We start from the raw sequence: 20,395 nt of genomic DNA on the forward strand, positions 1-20,395 counted from the left end.
GTATGGGCTCTGGAGTGTCTGGTTTGAATCCTAACTCCACCTTCTATTAGCCTGTTGATCTTAAACAAGTTATTTCACTTCTTTGTCTCAAGTTTTCTTATATGTAATATAGTGTTGTTGTGAGCGTTAAATAAGAGAATATATATGAAATGATTATAACACTGCCTTGCACATGGTAAGTGCTCAAAAATTGTTACTTATTGTTATAATTAGTGTCAATGTGTTTAATTAGTACGGTATCCTAAAGAGAAGGGATTAATTCACATCCTGTCTTTCATTTTCTTACAATAGGAGTGAGGGTATCTCATCTCAGATCTGGGAAAGAATTGGCATTTATTCACATTCTAATTTCTCAGCATGATTTGTTCATCCTTCTTTACAATAGCTCCACAAGTTAATCCAAAAAAATTATGTACTTCTAAAATACAAACATGCATGCATAATTTATAGTATAGATAAGAAAAAAAAACAGAGCACTTAAATGACAACCACACAGCACACCGGCCCTGAGTACAACAGATGAGGGTGAGACCATTTTGTTCTCTCATCCTGTATATCCTAAGGACATTTTTACCATATTTAAGACTATTTGAACTGATCACATACATTTCTATGATGGGGTTGAGAGTCAGCTGCTATTTGTTAGTTTTTTAACAAGACAATACAATATTTAATTGTATTCTGTGCAATGGTGAACAGTATTTTTGTCCATTCTTTTCTATGCTATTCACATAAAACATTATTTGCCCAGTTTATTGAGGCTCTTCATCTATTGCTTAGACTATAAAGCCATGATGCTGAACTAGATGAAATCCAGGGAGACAAATGCCCTATGTATTGGTTCATTTAGTATTTTACTCTGTTAGTTCTCTAGACTGTGGCAGCTCTAGTTAACTATACTTTTCATGCAAAGAAAAAGAAGACAGTTTCATTCCTTCCTTAGAGTAGAAATGAAGGAAGGCAGTAGTTTTCTGCTTTAATAAATCCAGAATTTTGGTTTCTAAGACAGACTCACTGTATGGTTGACAATTTGGGGGGAAATATTTGGTACAGGGAATAGGTTATGGCTTGGATTTGAAGAAGAATCACAACAAAAAGACCAGTTCAAACCTTTACTTATTAAAATGATAAGAATTGGTGTTGTCTGTAATTGCTTCCTCTGTGACTCCTGTGTTATGTTTGTTCAATTTACTGGTCCAAGCAAGATTTTACTTTTCGCAGGCCTGTAGAGGTTGCTATTGTTTATGATAAAGATGTACCTTAACGGGAAAAAAAAAACACCAAAACCCTGAGGTAGGAAAAATGCTGCCATGTTGAGTCTTAAAGAAATTAAGAAAATAAATTTGTTTCTGCTCAATATATCCATAATTAGATAGGCTGTTCAAAAGGCAAAATTTTGAGTAGCAAGCAGCATGCAAAAGACCCACTTGTGGCAATCTACTCTGTAGATTTAAATGAGACCAAATCAGAAGAAATTCAAGGTCAATAAAAACCACTAGCATTTTATATTTGTCCAAATATAGTTCTACCATATTTCTGGAATGAGTTAAAGTAAAATAGCTTACAAATATGCATTCCCATAACATCCACTTCTTCATCTAACATAGAATACATCATGTTATAGTTATTAATTTAATTATCTGAATCTACTTCTTGGACAGAACACCTATTTCATCTTGACCACACATGTTATCCAATGTACTCAGCACAGTTCAAAATCTGAGATGCAGTAGGTCCTCACATTAGGTTGAATGAATGAATATTCACAAATGGATGAATTTTCTAAGGGGCACTATTATTATTTTATTTACTTAGACTTATTGTCATTTCAGGGACATATATATCAACTAATAGCCATGAACTATATATTAATACTTTGAGTTTCATACAAATACAAAGGAATGCCTTTGATGTTTATGTCATTCATTCACCGATATTTCCACTAATATCTGCACATCAATCAATTTCCAAATTAAATATATAATGCTCTGTTTTCACAGACTTATATTAAGTATTTGCATCAGGATTGAGATATTACCCTCTCTACTAAAATTACCTTTATTTCCTCAGCTATAAGTACTTACTTATTCTCTGATCTTCCACAACACATTGTCTGGGACTCTTGTTGAATTTACTTTCAGATTTCTGCCATGGTTTATTAGTCTGATTACATTTGCTCCCCACACTGCAGTTAGTTCTTCTGCCTTGTAAAGTACTGCATAGTAGATTCTCAGATATTTGTGATTTTTTTTAAAGAAATTTATGGAAAAAAAAAAATTATGGAAAAAAACACAAGTTAAGACTTCAAAAATATTTTATTCTTAACTGAGAGCATTTATCCCCAGCACGGAGATCACAGATCCATTGCCAGATCCATAGCCAGTCACTTCTACCTCAACATTTCCCTCCATTGAATAGGAGTGTCTATGAGAGTCTTAGCTCTTCTTTTAGGGACTGCTAACTAGCCTCCCCCATTGTAGTAGTTGTTATTAATTAACTAGTTCTCATTTATTCAGTGGATATTTTACTGAGCAACTGTTGAACAAAAATGAATGGAACAATTTTTGTCCTCAAGTGGATCACTGTACAATCGGAGAAAAAAATAAGTAAACAAATAATTACATAGTAGAAGGTTAATGACTTTGAGACATGCATAAGAGACTGTGGGGTCATATAAGGGGGCATTTGCACCTTCACTTTCCTCTTAGAGTGTTCTCTCATGTTCCCCACAGCATCAGACAATATATGCATCCTGCTAAGCCTCTCCTGCTCTCTCATTTTCTCCTTTGCCCTCTCAGTTGCTTTAAGTCAGAACCAGATGCAGCCTTTTAGTTTATTCCTTTTAAAAGGATGATAATCCCTGTCTCAAACACATCTAAGTAAACCAAACTGAGGCTTTTCTTCATACTACATTATTCATGCTGAAATAGAATATTGGTATGAATTAAATTAGGCCACAAATTGAAAGACAGAATACTTAAACAAGTCTCATTAATGAGAATACCCTTACCCCCTGAAAGTGTTTAACAGGCTTGTACATATTAGTAGTAACAGCTATTTATTGAGTAATTACTATGTGCCAGTTCCTGTTCTAAGAGATTTATATGTAAAGTTCTATATTCCACCCTCACTACTGCTCTTTTATATAGTCACTATTGTTATCTAATTTTACTGGTGTGAATTGAGGCACAGAGAGGAATAAATTTGCCCAAAGTCAACTAAGTGTCAATATCCCAGGTCCCAGGAAATCTGATTCCAGAGCCTTACACTTTTAACAAGTTCACATAGTTCCTAGTAGCAAGTATCCAAATCAGAGCTTATCTTTATGTAACTCTAAAAAGTATTCACATTTTCTGTTTGCGGGGGGATAATCTTTATCCTAAAATAGATTTTAATAATGCTCTTTGTATTTCCCTTCAATTTGCATATATGCTGGGGAAGTGAGAGGTGATATGCAGAATAAATGAATGGACGGTTACCATGTTAGAAATACAGAACATGTTTGTTTATTTATGATAAGTTATGTGATTCCCTAGAGGTAAATCTGTCTAAACTGTTTATATGTTAATAATCTAAGCAATTCTTTAAAATATGGATGCTACCATCTTTGTAATATTTAAGCCATCAAAGACTTGGATGCATATTAGAAAATGCATCTCTGCTTAGTGTTCTACTCCACTGAAAAAGCTCTTCTCTTTTCTTTTTCTTCTCCTTCATCAACCTTCTACTTCTAAGTCTCTTCTGTTTCTCTCTTCATGTAACATCCTTTTTGTCTCAATGCAAATAGTAAAGTATGCTTTATTAAAACACTCACATATTGTTTCTTCATCTGTAAAATAAGCAATTAGATTAGATGATCTTAAAGGTCCCTATGGGAAGACTCTATGATCTATCTATGTATTTGATGGAGATCCCATTTTATTAAGAAAACTAACATACAGTAATCTGTAACCAAGATACATCAGGATAGTCATTGATGTAGAACATTTTTATCCAGAATTTAAAGTCTGGTTTTATTCATTACAGATTTTTAAAAATTCACTAAACTGCATCAAAGAAAAAAATATTAACTTTACATTTTTTACGTATGTAATTTGCCTGTGTAGGAAGGGCTGTGTAAGTCTACCCACTTTGAAGATCTAAATGCATAACCAAAGGGTGTTTATTGGAAAACTTATACTAAGTAACTGGTAACCTGGAACTTTAATTCAAGTCCCAGAAACATGATAATTAAAATGCTGGAGACAAGTCCTTGTTCATTTAAAAGGTACCCAGTTACATCTTATATCTTCCCAAATGTCCTTGACTCTTGATTTTTAAAGTCCCATTCATCTCAACCATTTCTCCATCACAGCCAACTATATTATACTAAACTCACCCTACTATATTTGTTATGGCTCAGTGTATTTGTTATGGAACAGTACAGATTATTAAGGGCAATAATCATGATCCTGAACCTTTCAGGATCACAACCTATGCTAAAGGAGTTAAGGTACTTTTGCGTTAGGATTTTTTAAAAATTCTTGTATTGTTTATCTCTTCAGCAAACAATGTTTTATTACAAAGTTTGCAAAGTCAAATGGGCCAATCCGCATTGATCCTGGCCACCCATTCTCCTGTGCCTTGAGTTACATATCAGCTGGTTACTCCTTAAGAATTAACTATGTGTTGTAGAGCTAAGGGAAGCTAGTTGAAAGAAAAACATATTCCCTGCCCTTTAGGAACTTGTGGAAACAAGTGGGATGGTGATAAATACGAATGTTAACAGTTGCCTCCTGAGTTGTTGGAAGGGTTAATAAATGAGTAAAGAGCAATTATAATTATATGGTGCTGTGAGAACCTGTACCACGCTCAAAGCAAAGATAGGCATTCTGACCTTCCAAAGATAAGGTGTACATAGTGCTAAAGCAAATAAAACAATGAGACGTGGGAGTATGAAGGTGGAATTTGCATTGATTGCTCTTCACTCCAGATTGTGAACCTCTGAAGTCCTGAGAGCTTGAACTGCCTCAGATCAGGATACAGCTGGTCATGGTGGGAAGTGGAGAAGGAATGCAAGGAGATTCTCATTATTCGTGCTTCCCCAAATGTAGGCTCATGGGGACAACTACCAGTTTCTTTAGCCTCCTGGTACTTTGAATAACTTGGGATATCTTTTTTCAGTGTGTTAGTTGTATTAATCATCAGTTTATTATCTGTTTATTTTGTTAAAAGATAAAGTATTATGTTTTTCTGTTTTTAAACCTACTGTCAAATGAATACTCAGTGGTAGTTACATGAAAGTAGCAAAAAATAAATGACCATCTTTTATATATTTTGTCATTGGAGTGTTCAAAAGGACAACTCGATCTCTAGATCTCTATTTGCTTTACAAAGGTACTAGAGAATAGTCAGCATTTCTATTTGATTTTCTCAGTCCTTATCATTTGCTGATTGATCTAGAATCTCTTCAGGATCTCCGGATCTTCTATTTCTTCATCTATGTTAGTGGTCTAGGTCTACTGACCTCATGTTGTTTATGAAGATTAATGGTTTGGTTGTTGAAAAACCCAATAGCTGAAAAGAAGCATGGGAATTGAGGAGTCCTCCTTGTCCTTTTAAATGATGCAGCTGCTATAGATTTTTAATGATCTAGGGAAAGTGATAAACTGAGCAGTTTGTCACATAATAGTCATTTTGCTATTGGACTTTTCCAGATTTGTTATTATTTTAATGCATCTATTTAAGAATTCTTGGGTTTAGATTCCAAATTACCTGAGTTAATCTTTAAAATTGACTGTCCTTTGAATAGCTAATAGAAAGTTACCTCAAGTGCAGACAGATCTTCACTTTTATAGCATAGCCTATATATGCCAAATATAATATTGATTTGTATATGCCAAATCAATTGTTGCTGTAGTTCATTATATTATACTGACAATTTAGGGGGAAAATGACTGGTAATACATTATATATAAATGTTTATTTCAAAGGGAAAATATAATAGATTTGTCCTACTTCATAAAATATGAAACTAGTATTAGAAAATTGGAGCATTTACACTTACAATCTGTAAAATCTGTCAAGTGACCTCTTGTACTCTCTTTTCTCTGTTTATTTTCACTCTCAATGTGCTGTAGGTCACAAATGCTGTTAAGAACTCTAGTATCTCCACAAAGAATTTCGTCAAATCTTAGCACCCTATTTTCCACTCCTCCTTCAACCTGAGACTTTGATGATTTCAGGAATGTGCTGAACAATGGAGTCTTGAAGCAGTTACCATCTATATTAGTTTCCTGTGACAGCAAAACATAATTACTACAAACTAGGTGATTTAATATATCAGAAACTTCTTCTCTCACAATTCTGGAGGTCAGAAGTCCAAAATCAGTATCAATGGGCTGAGATCAAGGTGTTGGAAGGGCTTTGTTCTTTCTGGAGAGAATGTGTTTCCTTGCCTTTTCCAGCCTCTGGTGACTGTCAACATTTCTTGGCTTGTGGCTGTATCACTTCAATCTCTGCTTTCATGGCCAATTAACTTGTCCTCCTGTGTCTGCGTGAAATCTCCCTCTTATAAGGATACCTCTGATTGCATTTAGGGCACATCTAGATAACTCAGGACAGTCTCCCCATCTTAAAATCCTTAACTTAATTACATCTGCATAGTCCTTTTTTTCATATAAGGTAACAAACACAGGTTCCAGGGATCAGGATATGGCTATCATTTGTGCAGAGGGGGGCTTATTTAGCCTAGCAGACCATTTTTCTCTATGCACCTATTCTCCCTCGCCTGCCTTGTCCTCCCTTCATTTCTACTAGCACACTCAGCCAGACCAAGAAAATGCATGTCCAAAGACTTCACTTTCCTATTCACTCTTTATACTGTAGGTTGAACAAGTGGGCAAGTCACATGACAGATCCAAGCATTAAGATTTTATAAGATTGGATAAGGCTAGGTTCATGAGCAATGGGCTGCAGATTTGTGTTTTTTGTGTGTTTTTTTTGGCTTGATTCACATAATTTCCATCTTAATTCTAAGGACATTTGCCTGAAGAGAGACAGTTCTGCCTTCCTCAGCGTTAACCTTCCTCCATCATTGTGCCTAAGGCAAGGGGAATCCAACGACTCAATCAAATGTCAACTCCCTGTCACACTCCATTCAGGAAAACTGTATGCTGTAGCAGTGGGTCTTGAGTGTTTATCCTCAGGCTACCTAATGAAGAGGGACATTGCAGAAAGGTGGCTGTGGGGAAAACATCTGGAAGAAATAAATTTCCTAAGATCAAAGGGCTCCGTGTGCAGCCCAGAGGGTCCTCAGGGTGCTCCTCAGAGCAAACAAACAATTCTCCTGATGAGTCACTGCAACTGTTTTCTGCCAGAAGCCCGTGTGTTGCAAGATCTCAAGGAAAAGGAGTGGAGTAAGGAGAGAAAAGTGATTTTTAAAAGATCCTAACCATATGAATAAAAGAAATCTCAACATGATTACCATCCTTTAATATACCCACCATCCTTAACAATGTATCACTTATATTGCGGCAGATTAAAATTATGGATAACAAAATATTTTTTAAAACACACAAAAAGCCACTGGGACAAAGAAAGGACGTTTGGGAAGAATACGACACTCTGAAACAACATATTTTTTTTTTTCCTCTAACACGTGAAAATTGGCAGAGGAAGGTGAAGCCCAGGACTATGTCCCGAACCCTAGCCAGCGGCATTTTTCTGAGAAAAAAAAGTTACTTATGAGTCAGTACAGCCATGCTTTGTTCTGCATGAGTGTTTTAATAGAGCGAGTGTAATATAAGGATCAGGTGGGCTCGTGGGAATGGAACAAAAGGTTTTTTAAAATTAAAGCAAAATAATTATAGCTCTAGGTGCAAAGCAAGCATACTCCAGCAGTTGATAGCAAGGACCTGCTCAGAATGGAGAAGGGAGGGCGCATGCTGGAAGTTTTTTTTCTTTTTCTTTTTTTTTATTCACTAACAAAGGGTTTTAATAGGTAACAGTTGTAAAGCTGTCTTTGAAAGTAATTAATGCACCCACACAAAAATTTATTAAAATGAAAATTTAAGGAATTGTCTAAAATGAATTAATTAACAAAAAAAAGAACATCATGCCTTTCTTATTTTTTAAAGACGGAGAGAAGGTTAAGCAAAGCAGATTTTTGTGAGATTGCATTTTAAAATGTTCCTGGTTTATTTAGTATCTGAATAGCCCTAAAAAAGAGAGTTGGTGGGATTTATTATTATCCGCCCCCTTTGGAAATACTAAATTGGGACAGATATAAAATGGGGATTAATTTGCTGTGCCTGAGACTCAAAGTGCCTCAAGATTATGATATCTCCTTATAAAATGGCCAAAGTTTTTAATAAGTTTTCAGAGACCTGTAGTAAACAGAATGTAGTGTTCAAAAGAAGAGAAAGGTGAGTATTTTTTCTCACATGGTCTTCATCCTGCACAGTTCTTAAACAAGCCATTAGAGCTATACTTCCTATTGTGGCCTCGTGCAACACAAAAGGAAAGCTGCAAAGTGTGGTGTTAGAAATTTTTACCTCATGTATTTCCTGTCTCTACAGAAAAAAAAAAGTTAATTGCATTTATCCTGTTTCTACAAGAATTTTTAATCACTACATTTGTTTTTCTTCCTTTTTTCATTTGTATTATTTCATACTGTGATATAAAGTAGAATATGTACAACTTGCTGAGCATTTACCCTTTACTGTGAGAATCATTTCTAGTTGATTATAAAAGTATCCGTTTTCAACAAGTTGTTATACCTCAAAAACTTTTAGGTTCTGAACTTGAGTATATCTTCAAAAGTCAAGTTCTCTAGACCTTCCATGCTGAAAAATCATTGGAAATTGCTGCCTTTCCTCCAATATTGTTTTGTTCTGTCAAGGCCAGAATCTGGCTATGCAAAAAAATGTGAGTAAGAAAGAAAATTGTTTGGAAGCTACGTTTGAAAAATAGCTCTGATGCCATATAAAAATACATAATTGTAATTTTGAAAATAATTTTCTTTAAATGTATGGTTATGAGACAACTTATATAGTGGAGAAAACACACCCTAGTACACATATGATCTGTGAATTCTGAGTACGTTTGCTTGGATTCTGCCTTCATTTTCTCTTAAATGGCCATTATTATCATATCTTTATAATCATTTGAACTATTCTCAGATTTTTCTTTTTCGTTTTCAAGACAGTGGATTTAGTTGTTGTGAGTAGTGTGGCACTATTGGTATACTATTCTTACCTGTGACAAAAAGGCATATTTGTGAAGCTCCTTGGTGAAGACACTTTGCATTTAAGTAGATATACACTCCTCATGATCTTTGTCCTTTAGTCCTTTGTTTCTCTGGGGATATGACTGAAAGAAGGAAAATCAAGGGAAAAATGTGTTTGTAGTACCAAGAACTTTCTGTTTTCATGATATTGATTCCTGTTCCAACTCCTTACCATATAATTTTAAACTATTGTACCTATTGGCCACTGAACTGGAATGGTATATTATATTTCTATTGCTGCTGTAACAAATGACTACAAATTTACCAGCTTATAACACCACAAATTTATTATTTCATAGTTATGCAGATCAGAAGTTTGGGTTGGCTCAACTGATTTGTCTTCTCCAGGTTTCACAAGACCAAACTTGTATCATACTGCCAGGTTCTTAACTGGAGGCTCTGGGAAGAATCTGCTTCCAGGCTCATTCAGTTCCTTGTGGTTATGGGACTAAGTCTCCATTTTTTGTTGGCTCTCAGTTGCAGGCCATCCTCAGCTTTTTGCACATGGGCCCCTATATCTCTGTGCAGGCAAGAGTACCTCACATCATTATCACCCTTGGAATCTCTCTGACTTCCCCTTATACCACGTCTCTTTTCCAAATTCCAGCCAGAAAAAGTTCTCTGCTATTGAGGTAATTAGATTGGGCCCACCTGGATAATCTAGGATACCTTTCTATTTTAAGGTCCATAACTTTAACTGCCTCAGCTAGTTCCTTTTCCATGTAACATAACATTTTGCCATGTACTAAAGGTTCTAGGTTTTAGAGAGTGGACACTTTGGGGATGCAATTATTTTGCCTACTACAGATGAATTCTAGAATAATGGGTCACTTCCAATTTTTATTTTTGGAGTACTGAGTATTCTTTTTTTGCTCTAGAAGCAGAAGGAAAGGCAGTATGAATACTTACAAAATCTATTAGTAGGTTTTCTCCTAGAAAACTTAAACGTTCATCCTCCTATATCTCATGGTAAAAAGTATTTTTTCTCACTTGATAAATAGAACAACTAGGGCACAGGAAAAAAACATGTTGATCATTAGAGCCTGAGCTAGACTGGAAGTTTTCAGGCTTATGGTGACAGGTTTTATTCATTGCCACCCTTTTATTCTCCCCAGAGCATGCTAGAACCATAGTGGTAGCCCAACTGGGAAAGGGAAGTAAGCCAAGATTGAATAAACCTGAAATGGGATTACTAAAATATCAGTAGAGATGATTTACATGGAGGGCTGAGATAAATGCAGTTATAACCTGCCAGGAAATAGGAAAATCTCAAGTCTCTCTCTGGCACCTAAGAGAGTATGATGTGGTGAGTGAAGGTATGACATAAGGCATAGTGAAATTGGTCAGATACATGGCAGCATTCTGATGGAGGGGTTAACAAGGTGGCCTAAGGATGCAGTAGGAGGGATCCGAGTTGACTAAGGACCTCAGTTTACAGCTGAAATTAAACTGGAAGTTTCTAGTGCCCCAGGGAAAAGGGACCAGAAATAAATCTTTTGGTAAGGTTGATGGAAGGACTAAGAAGGTCAAAAGGAAGTAAGGTCAAAGGGAGATAAGGAATAGGAACTGGGGACAAATTTCATCTACATTTCACAGTTTTGCTCAGGTGGGTTCTGATGTCTGGGATATAAGCGTTGCTTTGGACATTAAGGGATAAATACAGGTAAATCCACTAGATTGTAATTTGTTATACCCTTTCTTCAAGTAAGAAATTAGCTCATCCTAACAATCTACCATCTTATTTGTTTTAAAATATGGCTATATATCTCAGATTAAAATAAAAAATACGAAGGAGAATTTTCCAGCTAAAAGACTAATTTCCCAAGTGAAAACGAGGAATATAAAGACAATCAAATTGTAAAACTTTAACAATAACTAAACTTTGGACTCTATTTAAAGATGGAAGAATGAAAATATACTAATATATTTTTAAAGTCAGTTTTTACTTCTAATTCAATAAATCCAATGTAAGTAACCAACCACTTATCAACTAATAGGAAGGATAGTTGAAGGTAGATAATGTGTATTTATATTTTTTTCTCAAAATATGTTCTACTATGCTGTTCCTGTATTTACACTGATTCGATTTATAAATTATTTGTCAACATGTGCCACTACTAAATACTAAGTGCCTAAATAAGTTATGTGTAATGAACATTTTTTGAGTGCAGTATAGGATAGCAGAAAAATTACTGGGAAACTTATCAAAATTCCTGAATTCCCATCTTTACCTCATCACATGTTAGATATATGATATTAAGCATGTCAATTAATCACATATAGCCTGTTTCCTCACTTGTAGAATAAAGATAGTATCTCTCCCACTTACTTTCCAGAATTGATGTCTAAATCAGGTGAAATAAAGATACCTTAAGGCCTTCAATGATTGTGAAATACTGTGAAAAAATTGTGTTTTAAATAAATAGAAATAATTCTCATTATTACAGCTAAAGCATGGTCTCAAATATATGCAGTCTAGTTAAAATTAGTTTATTATTCTTTATTTGATTTTTTTCATATCTGTTGCCAAGTCTCCATGTCATTTCTTTTTTTTTTTTTTGCGGTATGCGGGCCTCTCACTCTTGTGGCCTCTCCCATCGCGGAGCACAGGCTCCGGATGCGTGCGCAGGCTCAGCGGCCATGGCTCACGGGCCCAGCCGCTCCGCGGCGTTTGGGATCTTCCCGAACCAGGGCACAAACCCGTGTCCCCTGCATCGGCAGGCGGACTCTCAACCACTGCGCCACCAGGGAAGCCCTGCATGTCATTGCTTATGTGTCTGATGAGTTGCTATTCACAATAGTAAGTAGTGTTGGTTTTCAATGTTATTGTAATTGTTAGAGCTAATATTCAAAATCAGGACAGTATTAGATGTCAGTGCACTATCAAAGACAATTAACAGGGAGGAATGTAAAATTACTGATTAAAAACATGCAGAATCACTAAAATATTGTATATCTTGCTATATATTTTATTTTTGTTAATTAAGTAGTTCATTAGTCATAAGTTCCAAAACCAATGAAAAGAGTCAGAAGCTTAAGGGTTGACTTGGAGACAAGGGACACTTTTTTATGTATGTGTTTGTTGGTTGGTTGTTTGTTTTATATCCCATTTCCATTTCTCCAAGTCCCTACCCTCATCTATTTATTTTGGCTTGGTTCAGATTCTAGAGCCAATAGTTCTTTACACTGAGCTAATGGATGGTTAGAGAGTGCAGGGATCAGTTTAGAGTTTATATGGGCCTTTTGAAAATGCATGCAAATATGCTTCATATGTATGTGCATGCATATTTTTAAAGTATGCAACACCTAATTTGTATGTGTTTGTAGATGTGCCCTTTCTTTCTTCCTTGGAGAGGTTCATGGATTTTATTTGTTCTCAAAGGGGTACATGAGCTTAAAAACACTTGGAGCTGCTGAATTACAGATTGGTACCTAAGTGAGCATCAATTAAAGGGAGTAATTTTCCTTCCCCACTCCCTTTTCAACTATTGCAGTTGTGTCCCAAACATTTGAGTTGGAGTAAATAGTAGGTAAAAAAAGAACAGAGGGCCAACCAGTGGGAAGGGGATGAGAGAGTACCTCTGTAATGGCTGTCTCTCTTTCTTTCCTACTTTCTCACCTTCTTACTTTATTGCTTTTATGCTTAATCGATCAATTGTTTTCTTGCTTTTCCTTCCTTCCTTCCCTTCCTTCCTTCCCTTCCTTCCTTCTTTTCTTCCCTCCTTCTCTCCCTCCTCCCTTCCTTTTTCTTTTTTTTATTCAATTACTCCTCTTCAGAGGAGAAAGATTAAGCAAGCATTATTTTCAGTAAGTGTCAAAGAATATATTTTTTTAATGCTGTAGCAGTAACCCTTTCCTCATTCCCTTCTCATTTCCTTTTCCATTGATCTGAATTTATTCATTTTACTGCTATCTCAGTTTTGAGAGCATTATTTTCCATCTACCAGAAGCAGTAGTGCTCTGTAGAAGTCAATTCTATAGCAGAACTCATTTAGAAACCAGTAGAAAGAAAAAGTAATACCTGTAAAAAAAAAATCCATCACTTTCTTTTTCAACATTTTAGCTCCCTACTTGAATATCATCATCTAAGCTAAAATTTCCCCCAATGAATAAATAAATTGATTTGTGAATTGCTTAACATAGAAAATAGTTGAAATTAAACTGTAATTCTTCTATTTAGTGGTATAATTGAGTTGTTTTAGGGACATGGACAAGGCCATCTCTAACTTCTATGAAGGATAAAAAAAGATTACAATTTTTACCATCTTGAACAAGAACTTCCTATTCCCATAAAGAATGAATGGCTATCTTCACTTTTTCATTTTACCCAAGAATATCATTATATCATCATCAATTTTTTTAGAGAGAATGAGTTTGGGAAAGGAAGAAAAAGATGATTATAATATTATGGATTTCTGTTGACAGTTGAAAATGTTGTTATGCAGAGTTTTCCCTGTGCCCTATTCTTGTAGGATTAGAATTTTCCAGTTGGATTGACTTGACTGTCAAAAAGTCAAGTTGATTTTTCTTTCCCCAGATTAAGTTGATAATTGGCTGAATAAAATGTTAATAACAATTAGGAAAGGTAGGATTTTAAAGCTACTTAACAAAACAAACTTTGTGGGACTATTTTTTTTTTATTTTTGGTAAATTCTCCAGAGAACACATTGTATAAAGTTATGGCTTCCTGTTCCATGAAGTATTTCTTCCTTGACCTACCTGCCATAACTGCTTAGCTTACACTTAAAGAAAAAAAGGTTTCCATTCCACTATTGAATCTTTAAAGAAAAATCAAGGTACAGTCTTTCTTTTTCACACAAAAGCATTCAGAGCACTAGTTTTAAAGAGAGCTTAATTCTTGCACTAGATGTTTTTAACTCTCTTTTTTTGTTCAAAACACAGGAATGCTACCCTCTCTTGTCTTTCTTAACATCTGCAGGATTTTTTTCCTTTTCTGTGCCCAGTTCAGATTGTCTTGCTTTCAATACCAGCTACTCTCTCTCATTTTTCCTCCACTACTGTTTCACCCTTTCCTTCTTTCTCTTGCTTTGCCTCAGTCTTCTTACTTTCCCCCTGTATTCCTCATACTTAGAATTGTCTGTAACTTCTCATCTGGACAAACATCTCCTAGTTTTGACCTAGACTCAAATCCCATTTCTTAATTGTTCTCTTCTAAGTAGCCATCCTCTTCTCTACCAATAATTTCTTTGGGTAACCATCCCAACCTCATTAGACTATGTATGTATTTTAAACAAATAAGCAAAAATAAATTCAAATTTATCTGCCTTGCTGGTCAAAATGCTTTTCTTAGAGGTTGGGGACTCTTTGATGTCTTCTGAAGAGTACATATCACTTTATCTTTTCAGTAAAGGTGGCAATATCTCATTGCATTAGCAAAAATTGAAAACTGTACGTTTCATGTATATTGGTCATCTAGATATCACTCAGACATCGAATGGTTTATTTATTTAAAGCATATCAATGACACTTTTCCTGAAGTGAATCTTACATTTTCAACCTTCTTAAACAAAGTTTTGCAAACATGAGTTAACCTTTATATAATGATTCTGTGATCATCATTACTGTATTGTATTAGTTTACTAGGGCTACTGTAACAAAGTACCATAAACAGGATGCCTTAAACAACAGAAATGTACAGTGTCAGAGTTCTGGCAGGTAGAATCAGCAGGTTGGTTTCTTCTGAGGGTTGTGAGAAGAAATCTGTACCATCCTTCTTTCCTAACTTCTGATTGTTTGCTGGCAATCTTTGGTGTTCTTTGGCTTGTAGAAGTATCTCTCTGATTTCTGTCATCTTCAGATAGTGTTCTCCCCATGTGCATATGTGTGTCCAAAATCCCCCTTTTTATAAAGACACCAATAGTATTGGATTGGGGTCCATTCTACTCCAGTATGACCTCATCTTAACTAATTGTATCTGCAATGACCCTATTTCCAAATAAAGTCACATTCTGAGTTATTGGGGGTTAGAACTTCAACATATGAATTTTGAGGGGATATGATTCAACCCATAACAAATATAAATATTTTTTTTTGTATAGACCTGTACCACACTGATTTCTGTAGGACACAATTATAGATATGTTTGCAAACTGTACATAGTTCTCAGCCTTGGATACTTCATCTCTCCCCTACTCCTTTCTTCCTCTTCACTCTGAGACACAGAGTGATTATTTCTTACAGTTCCCATTGTGCTTTCTTCTGGAAGTACCTCATCTTTCCATCTAACATGAATGGAGGTCCCAGATAACTAATGCTACTATGTAGTAAGGAAGAATACATAGGTTCCAAGTTAAAGTCTCACTGATGAATAAAGATAAGTTTGGACAATCATGTGTATTTTATGGCATTTTTTTTAGTTTCTCAAGGACTCTATTTTCTCTTTTCTGGGTTCATGACCATGTTAAATCGAGATATAGTTATAGGTGAATATGAGAAGGCTGGGTAATAGAGGTATTAATGTATTATTTTCTCATGACAGATATGAAAGTTAAAGCAATATATCTGATTAAAATATTAGAAATTGTATTATCCTGTCTACTAGTTACGCAGGAGTTTACCCATTAGTGTAGGAAAATCAGAGTTCTCCTTAGAATTCTGTAAGGTGTGAAATCTGAGTAGAACAGACTTATCCTTTTGTATAGTGTCTATCACACTGAGATCATTCAGCAAACATAATGGTAGTGCAGAACTGTGTTGAAGTCAAATGCTGTGAGTGGGAAAGGAAATGTGCACATTTAGTTCTTATCAGGTAGTCCTTCCTGGCTGGATGAGGGGCCTGTGCCCACAGGTGCTGACCTACCAGGAGTGGCCCATGTGGTTCTCAGGGTACCATGCTGATGAGCCACCCACCGTGGTCCCAGTTTTGGCAGCCACAGCTAAATTGGCTCTTTGATCTTTGGAGTGGCTGCCACAGTCCTGCCACAGTGACTGTCTCTGTTTGTTTTGCCCCTCCCTTTTTTCATTACTCCCACCTGGCACTATAGGACAAAAAAATGAGAGGTGGGAGGAGGTTGGGAGGGGACGCTTCAGGAACACAGCTTTGCCAAATATGAAAAGCTATTTAAGCAGTTCTGGTTCCAAAAGCTCATGTATAACATTTCTGCCAACCCATTAGTGAATACATTTTATTTTATATATCATTCAACAGTCTGCTAAAATTCACTTTCCCTGATTTGGCTTTCTCATTACCAGGGTCTTAGAGCTGCCATAAAAATAGTCTTAGAAATAGTCTCCCTTCATAAATATATGAATATGCTTAGAAATATTTATTTCATCTTATGCCTTGATATTTTAAGATCAATTCCTCTAATATATCAATATTTGAAAATCAGCTTTGTTGACTTGATTGTATTGGTCATATTTTTTAAACTGTATGAAATTTTTGTTGAAAAGTTTTAATAGATTATGCAATAGTCTCTCTATTCTAATGCAGTATTTGAACAAAAATGTAAACATGACAATACCCATTTTATAGCTGAAAAAGTGAAAATCTGAGGTACTAAATATGTTATTTAAGATTATACAGGGTGTTGGTGTCATTCTACCCATTTGATACTGCTAGTATCATTGGATACCCTGAAATTTAGGAATTTAACATATGCTCTATGAGATGATAGAAATATTTTCTCCACATTATCTTGATTATATCATTTAGGTATCATAGATAAGGAGACAGCAAACTGAGACATTAGGGGATATTAAATGACTTGTAGCAAATCACATAGCAAGGTCACAGGAAAGCTGACAAGGTCTTGGACTCCTTCACTGTGTGAACTAGCCATGACTAGTTTTCTGACAAGAAATATTTTTCTCCTTTGGGGAATCCCAATTTTCACATTTGTAAAGGTTGGAGACTTTCACTGGAAAAGTAATGCCTCAAGGGACAAGGACCTTTTGAGAAATTTAAGGTTTTAATCTCAACCTAGTACAGTCAAATATATTGATCACCACTTAACAATTTATGAATATTTCTAAAATTCTTGTTTAGACAGAATTAAATCACCTTTCCCCTCCATCATTATCCAGTTATCACTTAGTGAAATATTTAGGTATTAGGTATTTATGTACATACGTAAAAATGCATAAGTTTGGAAGCTGTAAAGTATATGGAATTTATTTGAGAAAATGTTATAAAAAAAATAGTATCAACTTTGAACTGTTTCTGTTCTAATGTCTACTTGTCATCATTTTTAACCAGAAGATTAAATTTCCCTAAATAAGTCTGGAGAATCAGGTAGTTAATAAGGAAAGAGAGACTCAACCTGGCCAAAATTTTACTAAGTCATTGTTACCAATCTAGGTATCCCAGGGAAAGAGTACATGAAGTAGTCTTCCATACTTCTTCTTTCTACCAATTAGGGTTTCTAACTGAGAAATAAGCAGATTCTAGAAAGCTCTGACTGCCCAAGAGATCCCACTCAGGCTACTGTGGCTCAGAAAATCCCTGTGCTTATTAATTGGTCAGCTGATTTCCCCATCTCCTGATCTCAGGCAGAGGCCATCGAATAAGAACCAATAATGGAGGGTCCAGGCAGTTCCTTATCCCAAAGGAATCCTCAAAAGAGAAACCTTACATACACATTCAAGTAAATGAGAAGAGCCTTTGTGAAGCCCCTCCAATGACCCCCTCCATGAAGAAATACCCCCATTTCACCTACAACCAGCTCTATCACCATCAGTAAATGTGTGTTCCACTAATATTTGCTCTATACTTTAGATCAAGAACTGGAGATGGCTGGTTTAAATCAAGGTCAAGTGAGAAGAAAGTATGTGGAAAAGGCATCAGGGTGCCTGGAGTTGGAGAATGCTGGTAGTTAGCTGGTAGTTAGCAAACTTAGCAGCATCGGGTTGTCTGAGGAAAGCCTATGACTGTGCTGAGTGCTGGCTTCCGCAGTGAGTCCCGAATAAGCTTTTACATCTCCACTAAATGAAATGTAACATTGTATTAATCACTTGGAAAATTAAGATTTTTTTGTCTATTATTAACTGGTAAATTCTTGTGTCATCTCTTTCTATTTTGTGGGTCAGCTCTGTTTTCTTAAACACAACCATTTCAACTATATTATTAACATTCTCAAAGGAAATTCTACCAGACTACCAAGTCCAATTTGCTTTAGCTAAGACTTACTTACATTTATTGTCTAAGGCAGGCTTACATATTACATGTGTCATTTGGCTCAGAAACAGAAAATTTTAGTTGTATTAATAAGCTTTAACTCTGAATGCTTCAAATGCCATATATTGTGCATCTATTCTGGGCTAATTTCTATGCTTTGTACCCTACTACATTACCTCCTTTAATTTTCACAACAAACCATTTTAGAGATAAGAGAATTGAGCCTCAGAGAACCTAATTAATTTGACGGAGGGCACACAGCTAATAAGTGACCAAGCAAGGATTCAAACCTAAGCCTTTCTGACTCAAGGTCTTCCTCTCACTTTTTAAACCACTGTCTCATTCTGCTTCTAAAGGTGTAGAAGATTCTGAATTACCTTCTAAGAGCTTGTGAAGTTTTAATAAGGGAGAAGGGGGCTGCCATAGCACATGGTTCTGTGGTGCTAGTTTTTATTATCTAAAACATGCCCAACTCAAGCTACTTGCCAGTTTGTCCCAACTGCTAGCCTGTTGATACCTTAAATGCTATTTTCCAGTCTTATTTTATGAGACATGCCTCTCATTAAATATAGAAGTTTAGCTCAATTCTCAAATTAACCTCAAAACTACCTTAATTTTGCTAGGTTAAAAATAATAACATAAATATTATATGTGACTAGGTAACTATAAAGTAGTGGAACGGATTTTTGGTGGGTGTTAGTGGCACTGGTCTCATTGTTTAGAATGAATCCACGTAGTGCATATCCAGATTTACCACTTGTGAGTTTCATAATCTATTAAATGGAGATGGTAATAGTACCTACTTTGTAATATTGTGAGGATTAAATGAGATAATATATGTAAAGTTCTTAGATCAGTTCCTAGCATATAGTAAATGGTAAACTTATTATATATGAGTATTGCAGAAATAAAAATCAAACCATAACTGGTAGATGCTTGGTACATGTCAGGAGCTCAATACATATCTGTTGAATAAATTAATACATTGTATCAGTTCTTCAAACTGGCTAGTGGTTAATGATTTATGGTAAATGCAGTACTCTTCTGGCTGCCTCACTATTGAGTTTAATATAAAACAAAATGTTTAATGTCATTAAGAACTCTACGCAATCTTCAGGAGCATTTCCTAGCTCTGAAAGAGCTTTTTTTAGGTATTGGGGTATCATTTCTTTTCCTCAACATTTTCACTCTTAGTACTGTATAGTCTGTACTCTCTGGCTAGAGTTATACGTGTGACCAATGAATGGATATAGATTTTCCCCTTCCTTTATTGGTCATGCAGATATGATTTATCTTATGGCTTAATGAAAACAGAAGCTGTACAAGTATGTACATAGTGAAAGAAGATAGATGGGCTGGAAAAAAACAAAAAGTCAGTATGTGTTGTGAATGCTTCCTATTTGCCTAAGACAACTGAAAACCCTGGAGATACTGCTTACTTTTCTGGTGATGTCAAGATACCACAGTTTAGGGAGACTTTTTTTCTTAAGAAATTCATTTTAAAATCCTGAAATGTTTATCATTATAAACCTGAACTTATCATGCTTTAAATACCATAGTTTCTAAATGGTAATCTAATTCTAATAAAAGTTCAAAGGTTTGCCTCTCTCTAGAATGTTCTTCTACCGTGATATTTCTACTCTATCTTTAGAAATAGTCCATGCATCACTTCTAGAAGCCCTGCCTCATGCTTTTATGCATATTTATGTCATTCCCTTTGTTATAGTGTATTATATTGGGTTGACCAAAAAGTTTGTTTGGGTTTTTTGGTAAGATGTTACTGAAAAACCAGAATGAACTTTTTGGCCAACCCAATCGTTTTCTGTTTAGATTTTCCCTTTTTGAATCTAGTGGCTAAATTGTGAGCTTCTTGAAGATGAGGATAGTGCTTTATTTATCTCTTGATACATAGTATTATTCAGTTCCTAGGATAGAGTAGGTGCTCAATAAATATATACCCAATAAATTAATGAACTTGCAGACACACACAC

The 20,395-nt window shown here is 35.4% G+C and overlaps 1 protein-coding gene across 9 annotated transcripts in view; it reads left to right on the forward strand.

The window, feature by feature from the left end:
* The window catches only part of ZBTB20 (zinc finger and BTB domain containing 20), an 816,172-nt gene that overhangs the window by 359,930 nt on the left and 435,847 nt on the right, over window positions 1-20,395 (forward strand). The gene's annotated exons all lie outside the window — the stretch shown is intronic.

This window comes from Pseudorca crassidens, chromosome 5 (assembly GCF_039906515.1).
Source record: "Pseudorca crassidens isolate mPseCra1 chromosome 5, mPseCra1.hap1, whole genome shotgun sequence".
Taxonomy (NCBI): domain Eukaryota; kingdom Metazoa; phylum Chordata; class Mammalia; order Artiodactyla; family Delphinidae; genus Pseudorca; species Pseudorca crassidens.